We start from the raw sequence: 12,142 nt of genomic DNA, 5'->3' as shown, positions 1-12,142 counted from the left end.
GCTGCATCCAGAAGATGTCAACATATTTCTTCCACGAGAATACCCCGTGGAGGATGGAATGCTATTTTACACATGATGTCCTTGTTTATCTGGAAAACATTGTATCCAATAACAGATAACGAAACTGTTAACACTATCTCAACAACTCCAAAATTAGTTAGTTCTTCTCAACTTTGTTTTATGCCAATTCAAGAGAACCAGGTCTCAGGAAAAAGCTGACTTCAGAGTTCAGCCTTCAAACTCAACATTTCTTCATAAATACCAACTTTGAAACTCCATTTCTGGGTGTAAATGAAAAAATCAATTTGCAGAAGTTGAGATATCCCATGCTCATGTTTCTCTGCAGATGCATATTTTACTTGCAACCGGTTTTAACTTAACCCCAGATATTGTAGTTTTCACCAAGCATGTAGGTGTTATTTCTCTGCTTTCAAACCTGTTCTGAATCAGGGTTTTCACTATGTTCATTCACAGAGATCTCCAGTCTAGTCCACTTTCTACGCAATGTAATCACTAAAAGGGTGATGGCCTGGCAGAAGAGGCCACAAATCAGACCAAGCCACAATCCCTGCACCAAAACATGCTGACTTTATTAGGTATTTTCCCTTTTCAAGATTATTATAAATTTTAAACTTGGAGACTTGGAGTTATATATGGTAATATCAGGGTTCTGAAATATTATTTATTTGATTGGTCACATTAAAGATATTTATTTGAAGAATTAGTCCAAAATAACAGACCCATTTGACAGGTAAGTTCAGATTTGCAAATTGAATTCAATAGGTAGATCACCTTAGCATATAATCCAAACTTAAAGCCAAGGAGGATAGATATTGGCATGCCAATAATGTAGAAGGCTGCCAAGTTGGTCCATGCAGCCAAGTGCTGCCAACCACATCCTCTGCACACACCTATGAAATTAAGAAAGCCTGCATCAATTGAAGTAAATTACTGAAAACAATTCATCATTGTAGAAACTACGGATGTCACTGACCTGATAACACACCCTGTGACGAATCAAGAAACATAGAGAAGGCAAGAAGTGGAGTCATGGACACAAATCCACTCTTTATTACAAGACTATCACCGAAGAGACCAGCCCATATATTATGGCCAAGAAACAGGGCTATAACAACTATAAGAGCTACTACAATGGAAAGTTTGAGAGTCACTGCCACAGCATTCTTAGCTCTATCCACGTTTGTTGCTCCCAATTCATTAGACACCCTTGTGCTGCAAGAGAATGCCCGTTTAATTATCTGGATAAAACTGGTAGAAACATTTCATCTAACAGAAAGCTCAGTTTACATCAAACTCTTCTCCAAGCATACCTTACGGCAGCACTGAAACCATAGATAATATTGAATATCACAGCCTCTGTGTTCACGCTACATTGATAACATAGATTAGATAATTTCCAAAATAGATTAACACTAAAACATTTACACTGCTCAAATTCAAAACATGTAGGAAGTACAAGAGGAGAGTGAAGAAACTATACCATATTGCTATCAAAGGTGTAGTTTTCTCGGAGTTAGGCATCAATCCAGCCAGTATCACAAGAATCCCAAAAGCCCAAAACTCCAGACTGATATTAGAGAAAATTAAAATAAAGAAAAGGACAATCTATCAGACCAAATTAAGCCTGAATATAGAGAAAATAGAATACCATGAATTAGAGGCTAACTTACCATACCATGATTGAAGAGGGGATGGCCAATTTCATGCTTGGTAGTACGTAGTTGAAGGATTCCATGGATAGACCTTCCCATGTATGCTTGAATTTGTTAGCATAGTTGACATAGAAGGCCAGCATTAGCAACGATATCCACAATGATATAGCGGCTGATAATGGTACTCCCCTGAAACCCAGAGGAGTTAAGTGAACCAGTACATATGCAAGGCCGACATGGATGAACAATGGGACCAGGGAGCACCCAACAAGTGGTGTAACGACATACTGTGTCTGAAAAAATCTGATAATGCATTGCAGGAAGCCGAATGAGAAGAAACCCGGGATCAGATACTTCATGTAGAGACCAGCCATTTGGGTATTTGGTGCTCTTGATGAAGAAAAACCAGTATGGGTTTTGAATAGAACCAGACAAAACTTACAAGGACACTGAAGATGAAAGAGATGATGATTGAAGATTGTAAATATACGCCTAACATCCTGTATAACCTGGCACAATATCTTTGACCACAAAGTGTTTCAAGCGCACCACCTAGACCAGTCTGAAGAAAAACAGGATGAAACAAGGAATAAATTGTAGCATAGAACCATGAAAAGTAAAAGTTGGTAAAATACATAATGAAAATTTCTCAGAAAAAGATGAAATATTATGGTTTCCATCCATCACCATCATCACATAAATCCGGATATAGCTTCTATTCTGTTATTATCACGAGTTAAATTCCTCTCTTATCATGATTTAAGTTATTCGGTTTATTTATTAAAGCAGTTTGTTTCTGTCCTATGATAACAATGGTAGACAAGAGACTTTCAAGGCATGGCTTTCTGCCACCTCTCCCTTTTTCTCTGTTGGAGTACTCTACGGATGGACACAACTGATCGATTAGAATTTTCAGATGGACTGGAGCTGTCTACTACAGGTAGTAATTGGCAAGATTGAGAGAATTGGCTTTCTAGGCATCCATTTTGGAGGACTTAAAGGCTATGTTTAGTCTGATAGAAAATAAGAGAGAAAAACAAAGTTGAGGGAAAGTTTTTAAGGATTTTCACAAATTCCTTACTTTCATTGCACCTGCAGGTTGCAGGTAAAATCTTAAAAAATTAGAGAAATTTATAGTTTGACCCCCCTCTCATAAATTTTTATTGGTTTTTTGGTTTTATTTTCCCAAACCCCACCCCACCCCATATTTTAATACATTTCCCCACTGTTTCAAAATGTACAAACCTAAAAGTTATTATTAATTTGTGATAGGATGGGATGACTGATTAATCAATGATGTGAAGTCAAACAGATCAGAAAGCAATTTATATGCAATAGCAAACTCATTAGAACATTTAAAAAAAATAAAAAGAAGAGGAGGAAAAGAAAAAACACATGATAGATTATCTCTCAACTATTAATCTCGTTTTGCTTTAATTTATGATCCACATAAGAGTAATTTTCTGCCACCAGATAATTGGAATCTACTTAAGGACAATTTGTCCTATTACACTGTCAACTCAAGTGGGGGACCCTATATTTATCCATCTTACATTCAGCTCTGGAATTGGACGAACCAAGTCTGCAATGGAAGTCTTCTAAAGAAGAAGAAGTGATGAGAGTTGCTGACCATGAGAGCAAAACCAGTGACAAAGGCCCAAGAGTTGGCGAGGGTGGCGCCTGCAAGCTCAAGCCCACCCAGGTGACCAGCAAACATGATAGAGATGAGAGGGACGGCGTAATAGGAGACGTTGGTAATGATCATGGGAAAGGAGAACAGAAGCTGTTTCTTGGCCTCCTCCATGTCTAACACCTTCATCCTTCTCTCCTATTCCCACCTTCATTCTCCAAAAACGTTTCTGTTGCACAATTAGAATTTTTAGGGAGTTAGTCAGAGTTAGTTGTGGTTTGTTATTTGTACAGCTGGAAGTTTTACCTCACCAAGGATCATGGCAAGACCAATAGTACTGTGGACCAAATCTTCGGACCTTTTAGATGTGCATTACCCAACATTTAAGCAAGTAGAGATAGAGCAGCGCTAGGCTTCAAATAACAGAGACCTGAGATCAACTCCCTCTGTCGCCAGGGCTGGGGGTGCAGGGGATTGGGGATGGCTACCCTCTTGTTTTGTAGCCCCAAAAAAAAGTGTTTCAAATAAACCCTCCCAGTTTTGGATTGGACCCATCAAAATCAAAATCAATTTGGAACAGATTGGAGGGACAAGTAAGATATATTGAATTGGACCAGTTCAGATTTAATAGTCCCAAGTATTTATTGGATTGGATTGGGATTGGTCGGATTGAACCAATATCTAGTCCATTGTTTAGGTGTCAATGAACCAAGTTTGAGTTGAAACCAATTTGAACAGATTGAATGATCCAAACATTGACTTAGATTAGTCCAAAATGGTTTAAAGTATTCATCGGATTGGGCCAAATCCGGTCCAATTGACACCCCTACTCCCTGGTGCAGATGTAGGACCAATATGATCAAAGCATGAGTATCGACGTAAGAATAGGTTAGAAAGGGTTTAAGAGTTTTAGTACTAAAGAGGATATTGATTGGGGTAACAGAGGGCTTAACTGCAAGAACTGCATATTTACTCCAAATGAAGAAAATCTTCAAATAAAGAAAATAATCCTAGGATTGGAATTTTTCAATCAAATTTTATGTAGGGTTTGAATGGATAGTTGTACAAAGCGACAAAGTTTGGTAGGGTTTAGAGTACATCTTGCACAAAAAGACCAAAATTCAGGTTTATGAAGAAACTCAAGAAGTATAGGATTTAGATTTAGATTTATTGTTGTGGAAAAATCCAAGAAAACAGATTTGAATAGCACCCAAATAAAAGTAAAACAGAGATAAAAAGAAGTAAGCACAGAAAACACACATATTTACGTGGTTTGGCTTATAGTTTATGTCCACTGACGAAAGAGGAGCAGAAATCCACTATGTAGTCAGTAATGGAGAAGAAATACAGAGTTGTGCACTCACAACCTCTCACAGAAAACCCTAAACCCCAAAGTACACTCAATGTCTTTCTATTCTTTCACAAGATAAAGACTAAGTATACAAGAGAAATAACCCCAAAAATACATAACTCTTCGTATTCGGTTCAGACCTATAAGCTGAATATAGATCGGGCCTTTCACCATAAATCACTATAAAATTTGCTTTCAAGTTTTTTTCAAATTATTTCAAAACGGATTCATGAAGCAGAACGCCACAAAAAATTCAAGGCACGAACATTACATTTATTAATCCAATGTCCATATGCGATATGTATGAATTACAGTATCATGAATGTACAAGAATAGTACTGTACATGTAAAAACATAATGAAATACAAATTCCATGTATTTCCTCAACCAAGCCCTCAAGTATTTCCTACCAGTGGTTCCAATCACATTTGTTGTCTTTATTCTATCTCTAAATTATGTATTCAATATGATTATTTTCAGTTAGTTATCCATCCAATAATCTTTTTCATAAATTTTAGAGGTTGCATGACGATTAAGGTATTAAACAAAATTAATATTTAAAGTCAATGAAAAATATTTTCTAGGAACAAAAATAAAAGACGCTAATGATCTGTTTTTTTAGCAATGCAAATCTGAACTGTATATTAATTTTGCACCCAGTTCAATTTTGTATTCATTTTTTGTAATTATGATTGACACTCTTTATGTAAAATTTGTACTTTTTGCTCAATTGCACTCATTGGTAATTGCACCACCTTTTACCCCACCTCAATTCTCTCTCATATAAAATGCAGACTACATCATCTTGTTTTCTGCCTCATTCCTAAATAAATAATCCTCCTATTACTTCTATTCTCATTTTCATGCATATAAGGTGGTGGGGATTATGTCGCCTTGCTCCCTATTTTATTACTCACAAACAAATAAGACAAAATCAAATCTGAAGCAAAACTGCACCAGAATTTGCACTCAGTTAATTTTCATTTTCATGCATTTATTTTAATGTAAATGCAGTTTGCACTGCAACCAAACTGAATCTAAATTTGAGCCAAAAATTCCCCTGTAAATGTGGAATATTCTTGGTGCCTTCCTATATCATGCTTGTAATTACACCAGATCTCGGTTTCCTCTATCTCCATTTATTGCAAGTTCTACGCTGGTCCATTCTGTGAGCATTGTAATTAGTAGGAGGGTGCTAGCTTGACAAAAGAGAGCACATATTAGACCAATCCAGAATCCCTGCACCAAACAATCAGAATTAATTAGGTATTTTGTTTTGTTTGTTCAAACTTATCAAACATGACAATAGTTTATGTATGACAATAGTTTATGTAAATGATTTGGCCACCTTAGTATACAATTTTAACTTAAAGCTGAGGAGAGCAGCTATCGGCATTCCAATAGTATAGAAGGCTTCCAGGTTGGTCCTTGCACCCAAGTGCTGCCAACCACATCCTCTGGACACTCCTACCAACTTGAGAAGGCTTGCATCAGTTGAACAGAGAAATGAAAACAATCCAACATTGTAGAAACTAGGGGTGATCATTTTAAGCTCAGAAACTTTTGGACTTGGTGTTAGGTTTTCTATTCAGGCTCGACTTATAATATATTATTTATATATTAAATATGTCTTTATACATATATTATATATCATGGTTTTAAAAAATGACCCGGAAATGGAACCGTTCTGACTATTGATTTTCGTGTTGATGGTTCGATCATTCGATTCGAATGGACAGTCCGTTCTAATAATAAAATTTTAAAAATAATTAAAAATAAAAAAAAAAGTCAAAATTGTTGAACGGGTCAACGGTTCAATCGCCCAGATCAATAGATCATTAACCGATTCAATGGTTTTTGACCAAAGACCAGATTTGGAGTAAAACGGAACTGATTGCCTGCACAGTTATCAGGCTGAACGGTCCAACCATCCAGATCAACGGTGATTTGAAAACCATGTTATATATCGTATAACATAAATGTTACAGATACTTTTTAAATTTTTGACTTAGCCCACAAACAGCCCGGGCCCAAGTTATAGGCCCTTAACATAGGTGCTAAGCCCGACCCAGTTCACGAGCACCCCTACTAAAAACTATGGATTCCACTCACCCGATAAAACACCTTGCGCTGAATGGAACAATATGGAGATGGCAAGAAAGGGAGTCATGGAAGCAAATTCTCTATTTATGACATGATTGTTGCTGAAGAAAGCAGCCCAGATGTTGTGGCCAAGGGCTAGCACTACAATAACTGTAAGAGCAAGAATGACAGAAAGCTAAAGAGTCACAGCTACAGAATTCTTTGCTCGGTTTATATTCGATGCTCCCACTAACTGTGCTGCCACAAAAGTCACTTCAATTGCATCATGTAGGTAAAGCTAAGAAAAAAGGTTTTTTTTTTTTTTTTTTTTTTTTTTTTTTATCTTAGGCTTTATGTTGTTTGTAGTGCAATTTGCACCAGTTTTGTTTTGGATCTATTTGTTTGTGGCTATGTTTTGTACCTTTATGTATGCAAAATTTGTACTTTTGTCTCGTTTGCATGCATTAGCAATACAAACTTTACATCTAAAAACTGATGCAAAATTTGCACCACCTTCCTCCTAGCTATCATGATTCCCTATCATATAAAGTAGAGACCACATCATTTCGTCTCCTACCTTGTTCCTTTCAAACAAATAATCTTTTGCCTAATTCTATAAAGTGGGTCCAACATCATTTTAATTCTCATAAACAACTAAAATAAAGTCAAATCTGAAGCAAAAATAAAGTAGAATTTACAAACACCACCTATTTGCACTCCTCTTCATTTACACTAGTGCAAATTAAATTCTCACTGTAAACAAGCTGAGCCCAAGGCTGTAGTGAAAATCTGAACTAGACACAAATTTTGCAAATGGTCCACTTTTGCATCCCTTTATTTGTAATAATGATTTTCACTCCTACCTGATACAAGCCTTCCGTTTTTTTTTTTTCTTTTGTCTCGTTTGCATTCATACATGGTGCAAATTTTGCTCCACCTTCCTCCTACTTCAATTCTCTCTCATATAAAGTGAGAACTATGTCATCTTGCTTCCTACCTCACTCCCAAGTAATCTATCTCCTATTTCCGTTCTCTTTCACATAGGTAGAGACCATATTATTTTACTTCTTACAAAGAAATAAACAGAGTCAAATGTGAAGCAAAAGCAAACGAGAATTTACACTAAAGTATTTGCAATCCCATGCATTTATGCCAGTGCAAGTAAAATTAATTTGCACTACAAACAAACTGAGCCTAAAAGGCAAACAAAAGTTCTAAGTAAAGGCTTAGAATCTTAGATAACTGACATAGTTCTTTTGTCCAAACGCACCTTACTGCGGCACTGAAACCATACGTAATCATAAATGTGATAGCTTCTGTACTCACGCTAGCTGCAAATATTAAATGGGTTAGACAGTCCCCGAAGCAATTCACACCCAAACTTCTAGTTTACTCAAATTCGTGATAGTTAGAATTTTAAAATGTGGGAATTGATTAATTACCGTATGGTAGCTTGAAGTCCATGCAAATCCAACTACGCTTGTGCAGTTTGGTTTCCCAAGTGGAAACCAATTCTTAGGGTCCGTTCGATTTGCAATTTGAATGGGAATCAAAATGTCAGAATCTGATTTGAAATGGTCTATTTCTATTGTTTGTTTGTTCAGACAGGAATAGAATTGGTGTTGAAATCATTTTGAATGGGATTTCATTCTCAAGGGAGAGGAAAGGGGAGGGAATGGTCGTTCATTCAAACGGGAATGGCACCATTCCACTAAAAATGAAAATGAGATTTTGATTCTGTCCAATCAAACAATTGGAATTGGAATGGCCTATTCCAATTCGGATTCATCCAGACCCCTTATTCCTCGAACCAAACAGCCCCTAGGACATGTCTGTCGATTTCTTGAGACAGAAAGGCGTCTCTCTTGTGGGGAAGGGAATTACTTTACGCTTTGATGCTTCTTGGGTTTCTGTTTCATTGCCATTTTCATAAAAGAGTAGAGATATCATACCACATTGCTGAGTGATGTAGTGTTGTCTGAGTTTGGCATCAACCCAGCCAATAGCACCATGATCTCTAAAGCACAGTATTCCAAACTGAAATTAAAGGGGAAGATAGATGAAAGAAAGAAATTACAGTACTTAATGAGACAGGAAGCAAGCTTGGACGCACAAAGAAGTGAGAGAACACTATAAGCAGTAATGTGAATGTTGTACGATTTCTGCAAGTATACAGATCGTGGGCAAGTAATAGTCTCTGAATAGAATGTCGATCCCACAAGGAAAGTGTTGTCAAGTACCAAATTTTAAGATTTCTCTATTATTTAGAAATTAGAAATTCAATTCTCAAATCAAATTAAAGAAATGATCATGCAAGTAAATAGGTTTAATTCAGAATATTATAAAAAGCCTAGGATTCGGGTTTCATCAAATGATTACCTATGACATACTTATGTTTTCTTATATTGGGTTATCGTTGTAGGAATTTATGATCAGATTTCCCTAAATTATATGAAGTTCTTTCTCAAGATACAATACATGTGTTTATGCTAACCGCATGTCTACTCTCGTGAACACGGGCAATGAACACAAACCCATAAAGATCAATGGAAATCAGTTTAACAATCACAAAGGAGTGTTCTTATCTCTAAAAAATACATACCCTAGGTCAATTATCTCAATGAACTAGTATTATGCTTTTACTCTCGCTACTTCACACTACCTTAATTCAAGAAATTAATGGCCAATTAATTTCTAGCATTAAGCCCTAAGATAAAAGATAAATCCCAACAATCAACAACCCAATCAATTAAATATAATCTATCATAGGCAAATCAAAAGACTACATCCAAATCCTAGATCAAGAAATTTAGTTACTCATATTATTAAAGAAAAGAATCATTCCAACGATAAAATTTAGATTAAACATAAGTGAAATTGAATAATAATAGAGAGTAAAATTTGAAGGAAAAAAACTCTTGAATAGAAGTCGATTGAGGGGAACTCCACGCCCTTGAATCTTCAATTCTCCTCTTTGCCGCCTTTCTTCTCCTATTTCCAACTCCTTTTTGGAGTTCTTTATCAAAAATAGAAAATCCTAATTCCTAATGATTAGTTTAGATCTAATCATATCCTATCTCTTATTTGGTAATCTCAATCTCTTTTATCTTTCTAGAATTACATCAGAAAATTGAATCTGATAGGATTCTTTGCAGTTTCTTATTCTTGTATTCATATTGGAATTCCTTAACGAATTGGGCCATTGCAAGGCTTCTCTGTGAATTGGGCTTCTGCTACGAATTGGGTTCTGCAGCGAACTGGGCTTCTTTATGAATTCGCTTAGAATTTGGGCCCGATTTTGACTTTGACACAGTTTAAATCTATCAAAACTCAAAACATGAAAGTTGTAGAGTTTTTCCTTATCTTTCCGATGCATCTTAAATCATCTCAATCGGAGTCCGGATTGGAGAGTTATGCTCAGATTACTACGCATGACGCTAAAACTGTGCAAAATTACTCGATTAACCTTGTTTTTTTCTTTACGCCTTCTTTCAGAATCGAAATTCAAAAATAATAAATTCAATTAAATACTAATTAAGTATAAAAGACTGAATATTTAGAGATAAAAATATGATAACTTTTATTCTCATGGTGAACACTGACCGCGCCATGATTGCAAGGAATTGCCAATTTCATGCCTGGAATTACATGGTGGAAGGATTCCATAGAAAGGCCTTCCCATGTGTGCTTGAATTTGTCACCATAGTTGACATAAATAGCCAGCATGGAAAATGATATCCAGAGCGATATCGAGACAGACAACGCCGCTCCTCTGGATCCCAGAGGTGTGAGGTGAACCAGTACATATTAAAGGCCGACTTCGATCAGGAATGGAATCGCTGAGCACTTTACGAGAGGTAGGACGACAGACTGCGACTGAAGAAATCTGAGGATGCATTGGATAAAACCGAATGCGAATAGACCCGGGATTAGATACTACATATAAGCACCAGCCATTGAGCTATTTGACGCTCTTGATGAAGCAAAACCAGTATCTCCTCTGAATAGAACCACACAGTTGCTACTAGAACGGAGAAGATGAAAGAAATGATGATTGAAGACTGCAGATAGACCCTAACAGCCTGTATAACTTTGCATCATAAGCTTGTCCACAGAGAGTTTCAAGCGCCCCACTTAGACCAATCTGAAAAAAAAAAAAACAAGTTATAGCGGAAGAGGAAGAAGAAGAAAGAAGAAGTGAGTCAACTGACCAATAGAGCTAAGCCGGTGACGGTGGCCCAAGAGTTAGCGAGGGTGGAGCCGGCGAGCTGGAGCTCACCGAGGTGACCGGCGAGCATGACGGAGACGAGGGTGATGGAGTAGTAAGAGACGTTAGTAAGAATCATGGGCACCGAGAACATAACCTGGTTTTTGGCCTCCTCCATGTCCAACACCTTCCTCCATCTCTCCTTCTTCTGCTCTCCTACATATTCCACCAAAGGCTCCGTCGTCGTATTCGAATTCATCCTAGGCTCTTCTACTGATCTTCTTCTCTCTTTGTCTTCCTACACTGCACCACCACCACCAGGTCCGCCACCTCCTCTCTTATACACTCTGTGTATCATGATCTTCATAACTAAATCTTCATAGTTTTCAAGTCATCGGTGGAGTTTCTGACTTCTGAATCGACATCCATACCTGCCTGAGTGTGCCTAAATGCGCCTAAATTCCAATCCATTGCCTTGCAATATTTATGTATATGTATGTTATATAAAAGAAAAATATGTATACCTAGGGAATAGAAATGATAAAATCTAACGGCATGGTTGGGAGTGCTTATTTGGGTGTATACCACACCATTAAGCATTTATTGTTGTTTGTGAAATAAGCCCCAAATAAGTGTTTATTTTAAAAATAATGGTTTATATTTTAAGCCCAAATTTTCAGTTTTTTTTTAAGTGTTCATACAATAAGCACTTACTCAAATTTTCCTCTCAGAATTGTTCTCAGTAAATTTTTAGAATGCCAATTACACCCTTTTATAAAAGCACTTTTACAAAGACATTTTTATATAAAAGTATTTTCATGAAAAACACTTTTACGAAAGCATTTTTACGAAATCATGTTTACGAAGGCATTTTTATAAAAGTATTTTCATGAAAGCACTTATAGGAAAATACTTTTACGAAAGTACTTTTACAAAAGTACTTTTACGAAAGCATTTTTACAAAAGCACTTTTACGAAAGTACTTTTATAAAAACACTTTTACGAAAAACACTTATAATAGTACTTTTGTGGAAGTATTTTTATAAAAACACTTTTACAAAATCACTTTTATAAAAATATTTTTATGGAAGTACTTTTATCGAAGTACTTTTATGAAAGCACTTTTACAAAATTACTTTTATGAAAACACTTCTAAGTTCTATCAAAGTACTTCTATTCATTCACTTTGGATAGGATAT

The 12,142-nt window shown here is 36.3% G+C and overlaps 2 pseudogenes; both read right to left on the bottom strand.

Moving 5' to 3' along the window:
* Window positions 1–986: 986 nt before the first annotated feature.
* On the bottom strand, window positions 987–3,477 carry LOC148877735 (protein DETOXIFICATION 18-like; annotated as a pseudogene).
* A 2,284-nt stretch (window positions 3,478–5,761) lies between these two features.
* LOC148877734 (protein DETOXIFICATION 18-like) lies at window positions 5,762–11,427 on the bottom strand (annotated as a pseudogene).
* Between the last annotated feature and the right edge of the window lie 715 nt (window positions 11,428–12,142).

The sequence above is a fragment of the Nelumbo lutea genome, chromosome 1, assembly GCF_056320005.1.
Source record: "Nelumbo lutea isolate HS-2025 chromosome 1, American lotus-T2T, whole genome shotgun sequence".
In the NCBI taxonomy this organism is placed as follows: domain Eukaryota; kingdom Viridiplantae; phylum Streptophyta; class Magnoliopsida; order Proteales; family Nelumbonaceae; genus Nelumbo; species Nelumbo lutea.
Note: the sequence above shows the minus strand (reverse complement) of the source record. Positions and strands in the feature narration are given on the sequence as shown.